General features: G+C 49.1%; 2 non-coding genes across 2 annotated transcripts; both read right to left on the reverse strand.

Annotated features, from left to right (window-relative positions):
* Positions 1 to 9377: 9377 nt before the first annotated feature.
* On the reverse strand, positions 9378 to 9450 carry Trnaf-gaa (transfer RNA phenylalanine (anticodon GAA)). Its single transcript has one exon. It is a non-coding gene; the product is annotated as a tRNA-Phe (tRNA).
* Positions 9451 to 15824: 6374 nt separating this feature from the next.
* On the reverse strand, positions 15825 to 15897 carry Trnaf-gaa (transfer RNA phenylalanine (anticodon GAA)). The gene has a single exon. It is a non-coding gene; the product is annotated as a tRNA-Phe (tRNA).
* Positions 15898 to 16342: the final 445 nt, after the last annotated feature.

Here is a 16342-nt window from a genome sequence, read left to right on the forward strand (position 1 = left end):
GTTTTCGGTAAAAATTGGGAGTGAGCCCCGGAGACCCCTCTCATACAATGTGACAAGGATATGATGTCACCAGGTCGTGTCGTATGCTTTACGCAAGTCAAAATAGACGGCAACCAGATGTTGGCGTCTGGGAAAGGCTGTTATGATGGCAGACTCGAGGGCCACAAGATTATCAGTGGCAGAGCAATCCTGGCGGAAGCCATGTCATTCCAGGACCCAAGCCAACCCCTGACACACCATACATTCCAGCAGCTTACAAAGAACGTTGATGAGCCGATAGCTATCCACATCAAGCGTGTTTTTACCGGTTTTAAGCACCTGAATGATGGTGCTCTCCCGCCATTGTGATGGAAAGACGCCATCGCACCAGATCCAGTTGAAGATGGGGAGGAGGTGTCGCTTGTAGTCAGACAAGATATGTTTAATCATTTGGCTGTGGATACGACCTGGCCCAGGACCTGTGTTGGGGCAATGCGCAAGGGCACCAAGGAGATCCCTCTCTGTAAATGGGGCGTTATAGTATTCACTGTGGCGTGTAGTGAATGAGAGGATTTTCCCTTCCAGCTGCCTTTTGACAGTGCGAAAGGCTGCATACCGCTCAGCAAAGTGCTCGGCAATCGCGTTTGCGCTCGTAGATAACACGCCATTTATGGTAACACCAGGAACACCTGTTGGGGTCTCGTACCCAAAAAGACGTTTGATCTTTGCCCAGACTTGGGGAGGTGACGTATGGCACCCAGTGGTAGAAACGTTCTCTCCCAACATTCCTGTTTCCGTCTTTTGATAAGCTGGCGAACGTGGGCATGGAGTCATTTAAAGGCTATGAGGAGCTCCAGTAGAGGATGCTGCTTATGGCGCTATAGAGCTCGCCGATGCTCCTTAATTGCTTCAGCGTCTTCCAGCGACCATCAGGGGACTGCCTTACGCCAGGGGCACCCTAAACAGCGAGGGATCGCGTTTTCTACCGCAGAAATAATTGTTGCAGCCACCTGCTCAACCATCATATCGATCATTACCGTGTGGGGTAGATTCAACGGTGACAGTAGAGGTGAAAGTTCCCGAGTCCGCCTTGTTTAAAGCCCATCCGGGCAGTCTTCCGTGGGCCTGACGCTGGGGCAGCGACAGGAAGATGTGGAAATTGTTGCTACCACACAGGTCGTTATGTGCTCTCCAGTGGATAGATGGGAGACGTCCTGGGCTGCTAATTGATAAATCAATGGACAAGTAACTGCCATGAGCCACATTTAAATGTATGGTGGCCCCAGTATTTAAGAGACAGAGGTCGAACTGAGACAGTAAAGTTTCGACATCTCTGCCTCTGTCAGTAAGTGTGGTGTCACCCCACAAGGGGTTATTGGCGTTAAAATCTGCCAAAAGCAGAAAAGGTTTAGGGAGTTGAGCAATCAGTGCAGCTAATACATTTAGGGGTACTGCACCATCCGGAGGAAGATGTACATTGCAGACAATTATTTCCTGCGTCGTCCTTATCTGACAGCCACAGCTTCAAGAGGGATTTGAAGGGGCACAGTGTCACTACAGACTGAGTTTAGGACATAAAAGCAAACTCCACCTGACACTAAGTTATAGTTGCAGAGCGCAGTGGTCCACATTGCTGGGAACCAGGTTTCCTGGGGGGTAATGCAGATAGCAGGTGAAGGCTTAACAGTTGCCACAGCTCAGCCAGGTAGTGGAAAAATCAGCTGCAATTCCACTGGAGGAAGACGTCATCGTGAGACTGGGAATGCATGGAACATGGAATGAAGCAATTTACACCTCGCACCTGCTGCCACCGACTTATTGCCTGAGCCATCTATGTCCATCGTGTCTAAGGGTGTGGCAAGATCTAGGTCCTCAGTGGATGCCAGAATATCCACCCCATTCTCAGACACAGAGCTTGTAGGCAGCGGTGGTGTGGGTACCACCGCAATTTCGTTGTCTTTCTGGCTTGGAGGACTTCACTGGCTCAGTCTTTGCGACTGAGGATGACCGTGAAGCCCTCCAACCAGATTCTTTTGAGCTCTTCAACCACTGGCAGGTGTCATCTTTCCCAGTAGCAGAAACCTGGGAAGGAAATGACCCAATGGACCCCTTCCTAGCGAGAGAAGCCAAAGAAGACTTACGCTTGTCAGGCTTAGAAGTGGGGATGGACATCCCCAATGGTTGGGGGGGGGGGGGGGGGGGTGTTGCTCCTGAAGTAGGTGGTGCAGGAGCAACAGGGAGGGAAATGCCCCACACCATCAAGGGGGCAGGTGTAGTCTTCCAACTCTGAGAGTTGAGTGGGATTGGTGGGGCTGATGGTGCCAGAACTGTTGTAGTGGAGGCATAAGATAATGTAATACATACAGGATGTAGGCGTTCAAATGTTGTCTTAGGCTGAGTGTAGGTCAGTCAGTTCAGGGTCTTTTACTCCATGATTTTACTTTCTTTCTGGACAATCCAGCAGTATGGTGAGCAAGGCGAATGGTGCTGTCTGCAATAGACACATAGGGGAGGCGGTCCACATAGAGTATTGGGATGTGATGGGTATCTGCAATCTCGACGTGTGATGCTGGAAGTACAGTGGGAATACTTATGACTGAACTTGCAGCACCTCATTGGGGGAGGGATATAGGGCTTTACATGACTGCAGTATATGATTGGGCAACCTGACTATCGCTCAGACTCCGGTGGACACGCTGGATGAAATATACACCTCGCCACTCTAAATTGGCGCGCAGCTCATCATCAGACTGGAAAAGAAGGTCCCAGTGAAATATGATACCCTGGATCACATTTAAGCTCTTATGAGGAGTGATGGTTACTGAAACAACTCCCAGTATGTCACAAGCGAGTAACATCCGTGACTGGGCAGAGGATGCTGCTTTGATCAAGACTCTCCCAGATCTCATTTCGGACAATCCCTCCACAGCCCCAAACTTGTCCTCTAAATGCTCAACAAAAAACTGTAGCTTCATCGTCATGAAAGATTCCCAATCAGCTTTCGAACATACAAGGTACAGAGGCAAATAAGATCCGCTGCCATCCTTAGCCTGATGCTCGTCCTGTGGTGTCACCGAGGAGGGGAACGATTTTGGGTCATAGTTGTGTGTGTTCGATTGAGCTCGTGAACACTTAAGAGTCTGCTGGTGTTTCACCACCAGAAAGAGATGATGGACTACACTTAATCACGTGTCATCTGCCCTGATACCACCCTCACCGACCAGGACACCACCCAGCCACAGCAAAGGCCACCTAGCAGGCCGGGAGTCCTGATGCCCGAGGGGGATGTGCATCTAACCCTTGGCATATGTGGGGAGTTAACCGCACTGGCATTAGCATAGTGATCCCTGTGTGGTGAAGGGGAATGGTGGCCCCACCACAATGGACTGGCTACTGTTCTGGATATCAGGTGCAAAGAAATCCATGGTCATCGTCGACACAGAAAGTGACACTGTATAGTGCAGTGGAAAACACATCCAGGAAGGTGTCCTCACCCAAGAGATGGAGAAAGAGTGGGACTGAAGTGCGACAACGAGAAAGTGGGCTAAAGATCTCAATGTATGATGGACACAATGCACCATGTAAGGTGCCTTTCCCCAACTGGCTCTCTCTTCAGTATAATTGTGGAGAATGGAGGTTAGATCCTACAGGGAACCATTACGTAAAGGCCAAAACATGTGAAACTCCTTTTAGTCACCTCTTATGACATGCAGGAATACCTCGGGCCTACTCTTACCCATGGATCCACATGGGGAGTATCCACTGAGGAGAACATCATGCTTGTATGACAGTGATGGTCCGGAATCTTCAGCATAGAGTTTCTCAACTGGGCAAGTGTAAAATGTAGAAGTAGCCAAATTGATTTCATGATGATGGATTGTATTTATACAGTGTAAGACGGACAGGCATTCAGATGCATAAACGAAACAGAGTCTAGTTTCGAACATACAAGGGATCGTTACAAAAGGAGGAGGGTGGGCTGATCTGTTCCCTAGTAGGTACCACCTAAGACACATACGACATTGAGAGACCGGGTGTACCAGGTGGCCAGGTAAGATACATGGGAGAACCAAGAAAGCTTTTTATGGAGCATAAGCCACAAGAATTTCGTAGTTTCAGCAAATGGGAGAGCAACAACACCAAGACGTAAAGATGGCGGAAGAAACCCATTGCGCTGCCTGAAATTCATACAAACGGTTTTGTCAGTCTAAAAGCGAAAGCCATTGTCGATGTTCCACGAGTGAATATGATCGAGACATCGCTGAAGACGCCATTCAAGCTGTCAAGTCGGTGGAGCACTGCAATAGACAGAAAAATCATCAACGAAAAGGGACCCGGAGATGCCTGGTGGCGGACAGACTATAATAGGGTTTATGGCTAAAGTACAGAGGACGGCACTCAGGAGAGAGCCCTGAGGCACCCCGTTTTCCTGGCTAAAGGTATCTGACAAGGCAGAACCCACATGTACATGGAAAATTCTGTCTTTTAAAAATTGCTGAGGGAAACAGGGCAGGAGGTCTTGAAAACCCCACATATAGAGAGATGAGGATACCAGTCCTCCACCAGGTTTCATAGGCATTCTCCTAGTTAAAAGACATGACCAGTCTGGTATTACCACAGAAAACCTTTCTTGACATGGGTTGACGAAGTGACGAGATGGTCAACTGCAGAATGGTGCGCTAGAAATCCTCACTGAGCAGTGGTTAGTAAACTGCGAGACTCGAGCCATTATATCATTCAGGCATGAATCATACGTTCCATTACTCTGCAAACAAAACTGGTAAGAGAAATGGGGTGCTATCTAGAAGGAAAGTGTTTGTCCTTACTCGGATTAGGTGTAGGTATGACAGTGGCTTCACGCCAGCATCTGGGAAATGTGGCATTTGGCAAGATGTCACCTGAGCCTCATCCACTCGTTTCCAGTGGAAGAAGGTAGTGTGATAGTGGGTGGTGCTCGAAATCTCCACAAAATACAGCCTAAGGTGTTGCAGATAGCAATGTGGGTGACAAAGACATCATGTGCTCCAGCCCAGAAATTAGGTAGTAGATCATGGTCCCAGAGAGGAGTTGGATGTTGGCTCATATGATGGAAGAGGGAGTCGAACTGTTACAAGAACTAGTAAATGAAATCCAATCAGCTTTTTTGCTATCCTGAAGAATTCGATGACAATACACACAAAGCTGTTTATAACAAACAGAGTTCTTCATCACAGAATGACAGTTAAAACATGATGAGCACAATGCGGCATTCCTCAGTCCACCAAAGGACTGGGACATGGCGCGGTGATTATGAAGTGCGAGATATGGAACATTCTACGGTGGTAAGGATAACATCTGTAAGGTTCTCTACATGGCCATTACAGATGGGGAAATGTTGTTCGTCGAAGGACACTAGGGTGGAGTAAAGCCTCCAGTCGGTTTCAGAAAACTTGCAGTTGGGTTTAAACATATATAGGGTAGAAGCCAGCAATTGGATACCACACAGGAAATGGTCGCTCGAGTATGTGTGAGAGAGAATGGACCACTCGAGACAATGGGCAATAAGAGCAGTGCAGAAGGATAGGTCCAAATGGGAATTGGTGTCTGTGTGTGTACGCGTGCGCGTGCATGCTTCAGTGTTAAGTCAAGGGAGGTTGAGTTGATTAAGATTAGTCATGAGGACACCTCTGAGACAGGTTCTGAAAGGGCTGCAAATGCATTAAAGTCACTGAGCAGCAAGAAAGGCATTAGAGAGTTGTCCAGTAAGCTAGAGGAAGTCTGCCCTGGTGACACCAAATGACAGAGGAATGTAGATGTTACAAAGAAAAAAGGTGAAGCAAAGAAGCAAAATGTGGCTGCAACAGCTTGCAGCTAGGTTTCAGGAAAATGGTCTGACTATGAACGTCATCTCAAATGAGCAGCATGGCTCCTCCATGAGACGGACTTGGGAGGAGGCACGAAGTAGTCCAGGAAAGAAATACGAGAGATCAAAGTGCTCATGAGGACACGATTTTGTTTCCTGCAGGCAGAAAACAAGTGGACACAGATGTTTCAGAACCAGCTGGAACTCCTCCTTGTTGGATCACATGCTGCTAACGTTCCATTGGAGTCATCACGGCGAAAGGGGAGGAGGCAAAAAATGAAGGGTTGTCACCTCGTTGGCTGCCAAGTGCCAGCCTTCAGAGGCTCGCTGCTACAGGGCACAGAGGCGGGAGGATCCTGTTCCACATTATCTACAGGGGTACTGGCAGTCTCTCTTGGTCGGCTGCAGATTCCACAACAGAAAAACAGTTGATAGAGTGCACCATCGAAACGGAGGTCGGCTGGGTGAGGGTATCACATGGCGACATTACTGAAGAGGATCTTTGAGTTACGGAAGGAGAATACTGTTTGCCTTGATTTCTTAGAGCCTTTGCGGTTGACAGATGAATATTCAGATGATTGCTGGCTGGAGGGGCATAGAAGGTCTTAATGGGAGTAGTCCTCCTGTCCTTTCTGGCCTGCGAGTTGTGTAGCAGGTGATTTCGCTGCCGGAGGTGAAGATTTGGTGGCTTGTTGTACAACTGGAGGGCTGCTACCATGACACTGGCCGATTTGATAACTGTAGTGCTGAATTTCAGGTCAGATGTCTGCATTTTCATGTCCTTCCTCGAGCGAGCCATGGTTGTAATATTGACACTGTTAGCAGTGCATTGGATTTGGAATGTACAGTCAGACTGGCTTTGATCTATGATGGAAGCACTACTCTATCAAACTTGAGGAAAAGAGTGCATGTAGGCACCAAAGTTCCATCAACATTTTTCAGTACCCAGTGGACTGCAGTGGCACCCTGATCAGAGACGTAAGTTGGAATTTCTCCCTCAGTGAGACCATTGAGCAGCCTAGTGTAAATAACAGCCTAGTATAAATAACACCACGAGGATTCAGCCTTCAGCCTCATAAACAAAAACAGGATAGGCGTGGAGAAGCAAAGTTGCAAGCATTCGTTGGATTTTAATATATCAATTTGTCTCCAAAAACAAAGTGTCATTACGCCAACGAGATCAGGATTTCATAGGGGCTGCAACTACCTGAGCACCTGTCTGGATGAAAGGGACTAACCCTAGCAAATGATTTAGAAGTATTTTGGGTTGGTGATTGGCTCATTACGAAAATATCTCCAATGATTGCCAGTGTTTCTGATGAGGCGCTTCTCCAACTGTGTCTCCCCTCAGGAAGGGGGGGTGGGGGTGGGGGGGGGAGGAGCACAACACTGCGAATGTAACACTTCAGGCAGTCATCCCTCCTTAGGCTTGGCCTGTACCAAGGGGTACCCGCAAACCTGTCGAACTGGCGCTGGGAATTACGTTTCACCCAGTCACCTGTTGTGTATCAGACATATGGGCAGCTTTCAGGAGGGCATGGGGAGGAAGAACAAAAAGAGGAACCTCAAACACCGAAGCGGAGGAAGGGTAGGAGGTGGAGAATGAAGAAAGAGGGAAAAAAGGGTGGGGGGACTTTTCTGACGTCAGGCTACTGAAATTTCAGAACACATTTCCAAAAATATCCCAGACATTTTTCCCACTGATGCGGAAAAAGAAAAGGAGGAGCATAGACATGCAGCATGGAAGGGAAAAAATGCTGCAAGGACTCGGGCCCTGTGGTAGCCAAGTATGAATGTTGCGAAAGCCCTAGGGGTACAAATGATTATATCATATCACAAAAAGGTCTATTCCTGGGGAAAGTTATGCATGTAAAAGGGGGAACTAACTTTTCAATTTATCTGGCTGCTCCAAGGACATTTAGTGCAAATCGTAACATCTTGATATATCTGTGCTGTTATATGAATTGATACTACTTCCCCAGCATAGTAAGCTATCTTACAACCACGTACTGTTACATGTATGGTGAGGAGTCTAAGAAGAAATCGACAAATTTATATGGTTCCAAAGAATGGAATGCATCTACAATAGGAGGTATCCGAGAGTGGGGGTTCATCTCTTGTAGGAAGTATCTTAGAGTGGGGTTGAATGCATCCTGAACTGTAATGATACGTTATGTCATACTGCACGTCATGACAAATGCTATGTTGGATGACGTGACGGTATGTGGCCTCAAAGCTCCATCTTGGGACTGTTGGTTTATCTTACATACATTAAAGACCTCTTGCGTATTACATTGCCATACGCTATGTTTGTTTTGTTGCAGATATCACAAACATTGCAATAAATAGCAAGTCAAGTAGAGATTTAGAAATTGCTGTTAAACAAATTTTCACTGACATTGATAAATGGTATGAAGGTAATTCACTGTCCCTTAACTGTGAAAAGACCCACTATATGCAGTTAAGAACACGCCAGAGAATAAAAGAAAAAGGCTCTGAGCAATACGGGACTTAACTTCTGAGGTCATCAGTCCCCCAGAACTTAGAACTACTTAAACCTAACCAACCTAAGGACACCACGGATGGTTCCTTTGAAAGGGCACGGCCGACTACCTTCTCCGTCCTTCCATAATCCGATGAGACCGATGACCTCGCTGTTTGGTCTCTTCACCCAAACAACCCAACACTCATGCTTGTGCCCGAGGCAGGATTCGAACCTGCGACTGCAGCCCCTAGAGCCACTCGGCCACTCCGGGTGGCAAAGATTTCATTCCATTGTGTGTACAACATATGAAGACATGCAGATCGAAGAGGTTGACACAGTTGAATTTCTGGGATTACAGCTCCAGAACATTTTCAGTTGGGAAGAGCGCAATACAGAATTTCTAAAGCGCCTAAACAAGTCTTACGAGTATTTGCAGTGCAAACGATGTCAGACACAGTTGATATAGAAGCAACAGAAAAAAACCTTGCATACTTTGCTTACTTTCATTCTACTATATCGTATGGGATTATATTCTGGGGTAACTCAGCAAACCAAGCAAAAGTTCTTAGAGTACCAAAGCGTGCAATAAGACTCATTTGTGGTGTAAGTTCGAGAAACCTGTTGGTGGAACAGGGTATTCTAACCACTCTTTCTCGGTATATTTAATCCTTAATGAAATTTGTTGCCGGCCGCTGTGGCCGAGTGGTTCTAGGCGCTTCATCCCGGAATCACGCTGCTGCTACGGTCGGAGGTTCGAATCCTGCCTCGGGCAGGATTACATTATGCAATTCAGTGAAACATGACCTGGGAAGATGTTACATTTTGGAACACTAACAATTTTAATGGATGTCAGTGGAATATATTATATTGTGACAGGTTAGTAAATCTTTTTGGAGGAATGGCGAGAAAGAGAGAGAGAGGGCACATCCCGATCTTTTATAGGGAAGTGCATGTTACATGCTTTGTGTTGTGTCGGGTCTCAGTTTTGTACGTACGCTGCACTCGGTTTCTGTGGAGTGTGAGAGGGGTACAGTTAGTAGTCGTTTTGAATCGCATTAAAAAAAAAACACGTGCCGAAACCCGGGATCGAACCAGGGACCTTTAGATCTTCAGTCTAACGCTCTCCCAACTGAGCTATTTCGGCCCGCGATAATTTCAACCGTTATCAGTGCTGACGCTTTGGCCACCTCGCAACCGCACTTGATGACGTAAGCAGCAACCACTCCGAGGCCTACGAAAAAGGCAGGCCGCGGCGCGTCCTTCACGGAAGTAGGCCTGCGGTCGCTCAACTCAGCAGACAAATTACGTTTCTACACCTATGAACCCGGTTTTTGTGGAGTGCGAGAGGGGTACGGTTAGTAGTCGTTTTGAATCGCATAAAAAAAAACGTGCCGAAACCCGGAATCGAACCAGGGACCTTTAGATCTTTTTTTTTTTTTTTTTGTAACGTAATAAACTTTTATTTACAGATTAACAACATACATTGCTTGATCAAAGGCACGTTTATGTTTACACGTACAGTAGTCGCATCTTTTCTTTTCGTATTGTCTTTTTTTTTTGTATTTTCTTTATGATTTAGTTCTCTCTATTAAGCAAATTTTGTGTTTTTTTTCTTTTTTTTGTCTGTTTTCTAGTCTATTTCCAGCTCCAGTTCTGTTTGGACTCATTAAAGCCGTATTTTTTAAATGAATATTGAATGACATTTAATGAGGTTTTTGTTTTCGCCTAGAGATGGCGTCCTTTAAATTTGGTTAAACCTATTGACTAAGAGCTATTTCTATGGTACAGTCAAGAAAACAAAGTATAGGCATGTAAATGGATAGTTATTTTAGGGAGAGTTGTTTGATTGTATTTAGAGAGAGAGAGAGAGAGAGAGAGAGAGAAATGAGAGGAAAAACATTTTATATATGGTAATAAATCATTGCGAATCGTCATTTTGCATTTTGTCACAGCTGTTTATGGTTTCCAATATTATTAAAATGAGTGTTAGTGAATTTGTGCAGTACTTACATATCACCTTTTGGACATGCTGGAGATCACCAATATTTTTGCACTTTCCCTAGTTGTGTGATGATATGATTTCTGTAACGCACTCTTTCACATGTGAGAACGCAGGTGATGCACTGCCGCTTGTCACTCAAGACACAGACACTCACTAAACACGCACTTTGAGGGCGTTGGAGGATGTGGGGGTGCGTGCGTCAGCAAGCTGTGGGGTCTTGAGGGGCTACGGGAGGGCGTGGTGTGGCGTCGGCGGCGACGGCGCCGGCGGCGACGGCGTCGGCGGCGACGGCGTCGGCGGCGACGGCATCGGCGGCGACGGCGTCGGCGGCGACGGCGTCGGCGGCGACGGCGTCGGCGGCGACGGTGTCGGCGGCGTCGGCGTCGGCGGCGTCGGCGTCGGCTGTGACGGCGTCGGCGTCTGCGTCGCCAGTGGCGGTGTCGGTCGCGGCGTGTGGGGACGGAGGGCGTCTTTGAAGGCGGCGTCCAGCGCGATCTGCAGATAGTTCTGGAACGTCTGCCGGTAGTTGTTTTTCTGCCTGGCCCTTTTGTGTTCCTCCCAGAGATCTGTGAGGAACTGTACTGTGTCCGTCTGCTTTTTGGCGATTATCGCATGCGCTGTCATTGCAATTGTCCACATAGTCGCGACTCGCTTTGGCCGAGGGAAGCTTTTTGCCTCTGGGATGATGAGCGCCATGATTTCTATGTTACGGTGGTCCGCCCTGTTCATGTGTGCCACCATTCTTCTACACGTCTCCCATATCTGCAGGCTTGTCCGGCATGTGAAACGGTGTTCCAGGGAGTCTATTTGGTTGCACGCTTCACAGCTCGGCGACTCACGCATGCCGATACGTGCTAAGCACTCGTTTGTGGGGATCGTCTTGTGTACGACTTTGTACCACGTGTCTCTAGCTTCTGGAGGTATGGCTTTCACGGAGAGATTCTTCCAGACTTGTGGCCAGTCGTGGCCTGGAAGATTCGTCTCCGTTTTGCTTCTGACCTGTTTACCTCGTAACGCTCGGTAGATTTTCCCTGCAGTTCTCATCTCCTTGACTGCTAGGGTGGATGTTATGTAGCTGCTGTCCATTATTACTTGTTTAAGGTAGCGCATCTTAAAAGGTATTCGACTGACGTCTACCGGCGCTTCCTCGGAGTCTGGTCTGTGTTCCTTCAGTAGAGACGACGTGGTACAGTCTACACTTCTGTCCTCCATTTTTAGTGCTCTATGGAGCAACAGTGCCGCGCATTTAGTTGTGACGTCTATTAAACCGAGCCCCCCTTCTTCTCTAGGAAGAGTGCTGGTGGCTTGTGACACTTTGAAAATTTCCCACCTCCACAGTAGGTAGTACACAGCGCTTCTTATAGACTTCCCTATTTCTATTGGTACGTTTATGACTTGTGCCATGTACCGTGCCTTCGCCAGGATCGTTGCGTTGATAAGCTGCGTCTTTTGATCCAACGTTAGGTGTCTGTTGGAGTGTGTCCTGACGAGTCCTCTGGTGGTGTTCAGGATGTTCCGCCAGTTTTCTGCGGCCATTTTCAGTGGGCAGGCCTGCAGCTGGACACCTAGCACCTTATATTTGTCGGTCACCTGGTACCATGGTCTGGCTTCTCTCAGTTTCCCGTTCCCTATCGGGAGCATCACAGTTTTGTTTGGGTTGGTTTTCGCCCCAGATGCCTTTCCAAACGATTCAATTATTGGGAGGACACTGTCAATATCTTCCTTTCCATCCACAAAAATGCTCAAGTCATCGGCATATGCCATACACGTCACTTTAACGTCCTGTAACTTGTAGCCGTTGATGGTGGCGGCGAGCTTTCTGAGGACTGGGTCGAGGGCTACTGTGAATAGTGCCATCGACAGTGGACACCCTTGCCTCACAGATTTCCCCAGTTTTAGCGGCGCAGATATCCAGCCGTTTATAGTTACTCGTGATGTGGCATTTGTCAACATGTTTTCGATGACTTGGGGGAATTTGGGGCCAAAACCTAGTCTCGTCAAAGTCTTCAGTAGGTACCGGTGACCGATCCTGTCGAAGGCTTTTTGGAAGTCTACAGAAATGATCGCTGCAGTCGCTCTGTTGGATGCGGCGTGTGCTATAACGTCTCTGTACGTGCATACGGCGTCAAAGATGTTTCTGCCTAACACTGCACATGTCTGCCACGGGCTGATGGCTTTCTTCAGGGCGAGCTTCATGTTTTCAGCGACGCATTTTGCTGTTAGCTTGTAGTCCGCGTTTAAAAGGGTTATTGGGCGGTAGTCTGCTACTGTTTTAGGCGCTTTTGTTTTTGGAACCAGGGTAATGGTCCTTTCCAGGAACGGGGGTGGTATTTCTTCTCCGTTTAATATTTCATTGACGATTTCCGTCATAATTCCACCTACTTTGTCCCAGCAGGTGGTGTAGAATTCGGACGGTATTCCGTCCGCTCCTGGAGCCTTGCCGCTGGCGCAAGTTTTGAGAACACCTCTGACTTCGTCCTCTGTCTCGGCCTCAGTCAACAAAGCGCGGTCGGTGTTGTTCAGCTGTCTGCGCGTTTCCTCTAATATTTTGGCTGTTTCTGCGTCGTCTGGAACATCTCCCTTGAAGAGGTCGGAGAAATGCTCTTCTATGTGACGCATCATGTCCCATATAGTTGTTACCTTGCGGCCTGTTGCGTCGCTGAGCTCCCTGATTGTTCTGCTATGAGCCCTCTCCCTCTCCCTGTGCAGGTGGTGCAGTGTGGCAGGTTCGTCTTCAGTGGCGCCGTGTGCCTGGCTGCGGACGACGACGCCTTTCATCTGTTGACGCTTGATGTTCAGTAGGCGCGCCTTTATTGCTCTAACTCGCGTGAAAAGCAGGTCGTCGTCTGAAGGAAAGTTGAGCGCGTCCTTGAGACACTGCGCGTAAAAGTCTGCAGTGCTCTTCCTCCAGAATGCCCTCTCCGCACTGTGCCTAATCAGTGTCCTCCTTACTTGCGGTTTACCATGTTCAACCCACCATTGTGTGGTGGACGGATACTGCTGTCGCGTCCGTAAACTTTCTTCTATGGTGTGCGCAATCTCCTGATGTAATTTGGCGTCACTTAGGTGTTGTGTGTTAAGCTTCCACACTGATCTCCCTCCTGAGATTTTCCTCGTTGACAGCTGGAGCTTGCATGTGTAGGCACAGTGGTCGGAGAAGATCACAGGGCAGACTTCCACATGCGATACAGAGGCGGCCAACTCTCTGGTCACATAAATCCTGTCGAGCCTGCTTCTTCTGCGGTTGTGGTAATAAGTGAATTCGGTTGTGTTTGGCTGTAATATGCGCCAGGAGTCGTCTAGCTTTAGCTTTCTTACGAGTTCCTGCAGCTCTGTACACAGATTTGGTACCGGGACTTGGTCTTCTCGAGCAGCCACGCAGTTAAAGTCGCCTCCCAACACAACGTTGACATTGTTGTGTGGAAGGAGTCCACAGACGTCTTCGTTAAAGAACTGGCTTCTAGCTCGCTTGTTTTCTGTGCCTGACGGCGCGTAGACATTCACGAAATATGTGTCGGCTACGTGGATCGCTATTCCGCGGCCGTCAGTCAGGGTCTTGATGTTCTCCACGTCGATCCCATTTCTCACCATTATCGCAGTGCCAGTCCTCGTTTCTGCGTCTATGTTCGAAAAGACGTCGAATCCCGGTATTTCTTCTATGTCGGTGGTTACTACTTCTTGTAGCATTGCTACATCAGCAGCTCGGTGCTGCAGGAACTCCGTGAGGGCTTCTATCTTGACAACCGAATTCATCCTATTTACGTTGCACGTGATGACGTTATAACACGAGCGTGTCTGCATTTAAGCGCTGTGTGGAGGCGGGAGTTGTGCTTGCTGTGGGCGGTCCGGCCGGAGAACTACGTCCTCCGGTTCGGAGACTTGATTCCCTGCATTTGCGGACGGTATGTCAGACGCTTCCCCATCGGAGGTTTCCATCCTCTCGTCGTTAGAGCTGCTGCTGCGGCTTCGCCGTCTGTTGCGCCGCCTTTTGGCTTTGGACGCCGGTTGCGGCTGCTCGTTCGACTCCTTCGGTTCGTCGTCGGACACCTTCAAGATGCGCGCGAGTTTCGTCACCTGCTTCTTGATGGCGATCTCGCGCGCCTCGGTGTACGAGGTGGGCGTGGACTCTGCGCTGGGCTCGGCCTGCTGGCTGCCGTGAATGACAGCCTCAGCTGGCGGCTGGGCGGCGGCGGCGCGCGTCACCTTCACCCGCCGGGCGGCGGGGGAGGGGGCGGCCGCCGGCTCGGCCTCCATTGAGGTCTCGTTGTCCGAGTCGGAGCTCAGGTGCCGCTTCTCCCCTGCGCTGACCGCGGCGGCCGCTGCTGGGGCCAGTGTTGCCGGCTGCGCGGCCACGGCTGGCGCCGCTTCCGCTACGGCAGGCTCGTCGTTGGCGCGCGGGCTCTGGCCCGACAAAATTCCGGCGTAGCTCGCCGCCTGCTCCGTTGCGATGTCCGCGTTTTCACGCGGCAGCTGAGCCACTCTTTTGTTCCTCGGGCAGCTGTTCCTCATGTGCTCCGTGGAGCTGCAAATGGAGCACGTTGGTGGTTGTCCGCTATATTGGACAACACCTCTGTGTCCCCCTATCACTATGAACGACGGCACGTGTTTTCTTAGGACCATCCTGACGGACCTAACACCAGAGTCTACTTTATACCGGTGCCCAGCACCCCAGAAGTCTCTCGTTACAGAGAGAACTTCACCATACATCTTGAAGTAGCGTGCAACTTCCTCATTTGGCACCTCGAAGGGGAGGTTGTACACTTTAATGTTCCTCACGCCGTGTCCGGCGTACGTGATTTTTACATCGCTGACGCGGCCATCCCGGTGTTTAAACTTCCTAACACCTCCGCTTACGTTCACGAGCGTCTCGCATCTCACGTCCGTTTTCAGCTTCAGAAAAAGGCTGAGCAGCGTGAAATCCAGCTGCAGCCCGTCTATTTCGTCCTCCTGAATTTTAAGTTCATGAAACATCCATTCCTCTATATCGAAAGAGGACGGCCGTTCGTGTTCTCGATCAAACGCGCACTGGATGGTCGTACTTGAGCGGTTGAACGTTGTCATTTTCGTAGGGCACTCACCAAATCGTTGAAACGGCTACGGCTGGCGCGGCGCGGGAGCCGGCAGGCGGCGGGCGCGGCGCGGTAGGATGTCGGGCGGCGACGGCTCGGCGGCCGGTAATCCTCGCCTACCTGGGACGCACAATAGCACAGCGGCACACGTGTTCACAGGCGGGCAGCCAGTCTAACGCTCTCCCAACTGAGCTATTTCGGCCCACGAGAACTTCAACCGTTATCAGTGCTCACGCTGGGGCCGCCTCGCAACCGCACTTGATGACGTAAGCAGTAACCACTCTGAGGCCTACGAAAAAGGCAGGCCGCGGCGCGTCCTTCACGAAAGTAGGCCTGCGGTCGCTCAACTCAGCAGATAAATTACGTTTCTACACCTATGAACTCGGTTTTTGTGGAGTGCGAGAGGGGTACGGTTAGTAGTCGTTTTGAATCGCATAAAAAAAAACGTGCCGAAACCCAGGATCGAACCAGGGACCTTTAGATCTTCAGTCTAACGCTCTCCCAACTGAGCTATTTCGGCCGACGAGAGCTTTAACCGTTATCAGTGCTGACGGTGGGGCCGCCTCGCAACCGCACTTGATGACGTAAGCAGTAACCACTCCGAGGCCTACGAAAAAGGCAGGCCGCGGCGCGTCCTTAACGGAAGTAGGCCTGCGGTCGCTCAACTCAGCAGACAAATTACGTTTCTACACCTATGAACTGGTAACTATGTGTGTGCTTACAAACGAGAATTGCATCTTCTACTGGAATCCGGTATTACGGAGTGTTTCTGTTATTAGTCATACGGTGGTCGGAACTCCATAGGCCTACTTGTAATTCGTTACGACTGCACCGCGCGTATACGTATAATAAAAAAAAATGTTTATTAGTTGCATAAGGCACCACTTCTTGTATGAAATGAGGACTGTGAAGCAGAAGAGACTGAATGCTATAAAAAAGCCGTTACATCGAGCGTTGATCTTAAA

The sequence above is a fragment of the Schistocerca gregaria genome, chromosome 6, assembly GCF_023897955.1.
Source record: "Schistocerca gregaria isolate iqSchGreg1 chromosome 6, iqSchGreg1.2, whole genome shotgun sequence".
In the NCBI taxonomy this organism is placed as follows: domain Eukaryota; kingdom Metazoa; phylum Arthropoda; class Insecta; order Orthoptera; family Acrididae; genus Schistocerca; species Schistocerca gregaria.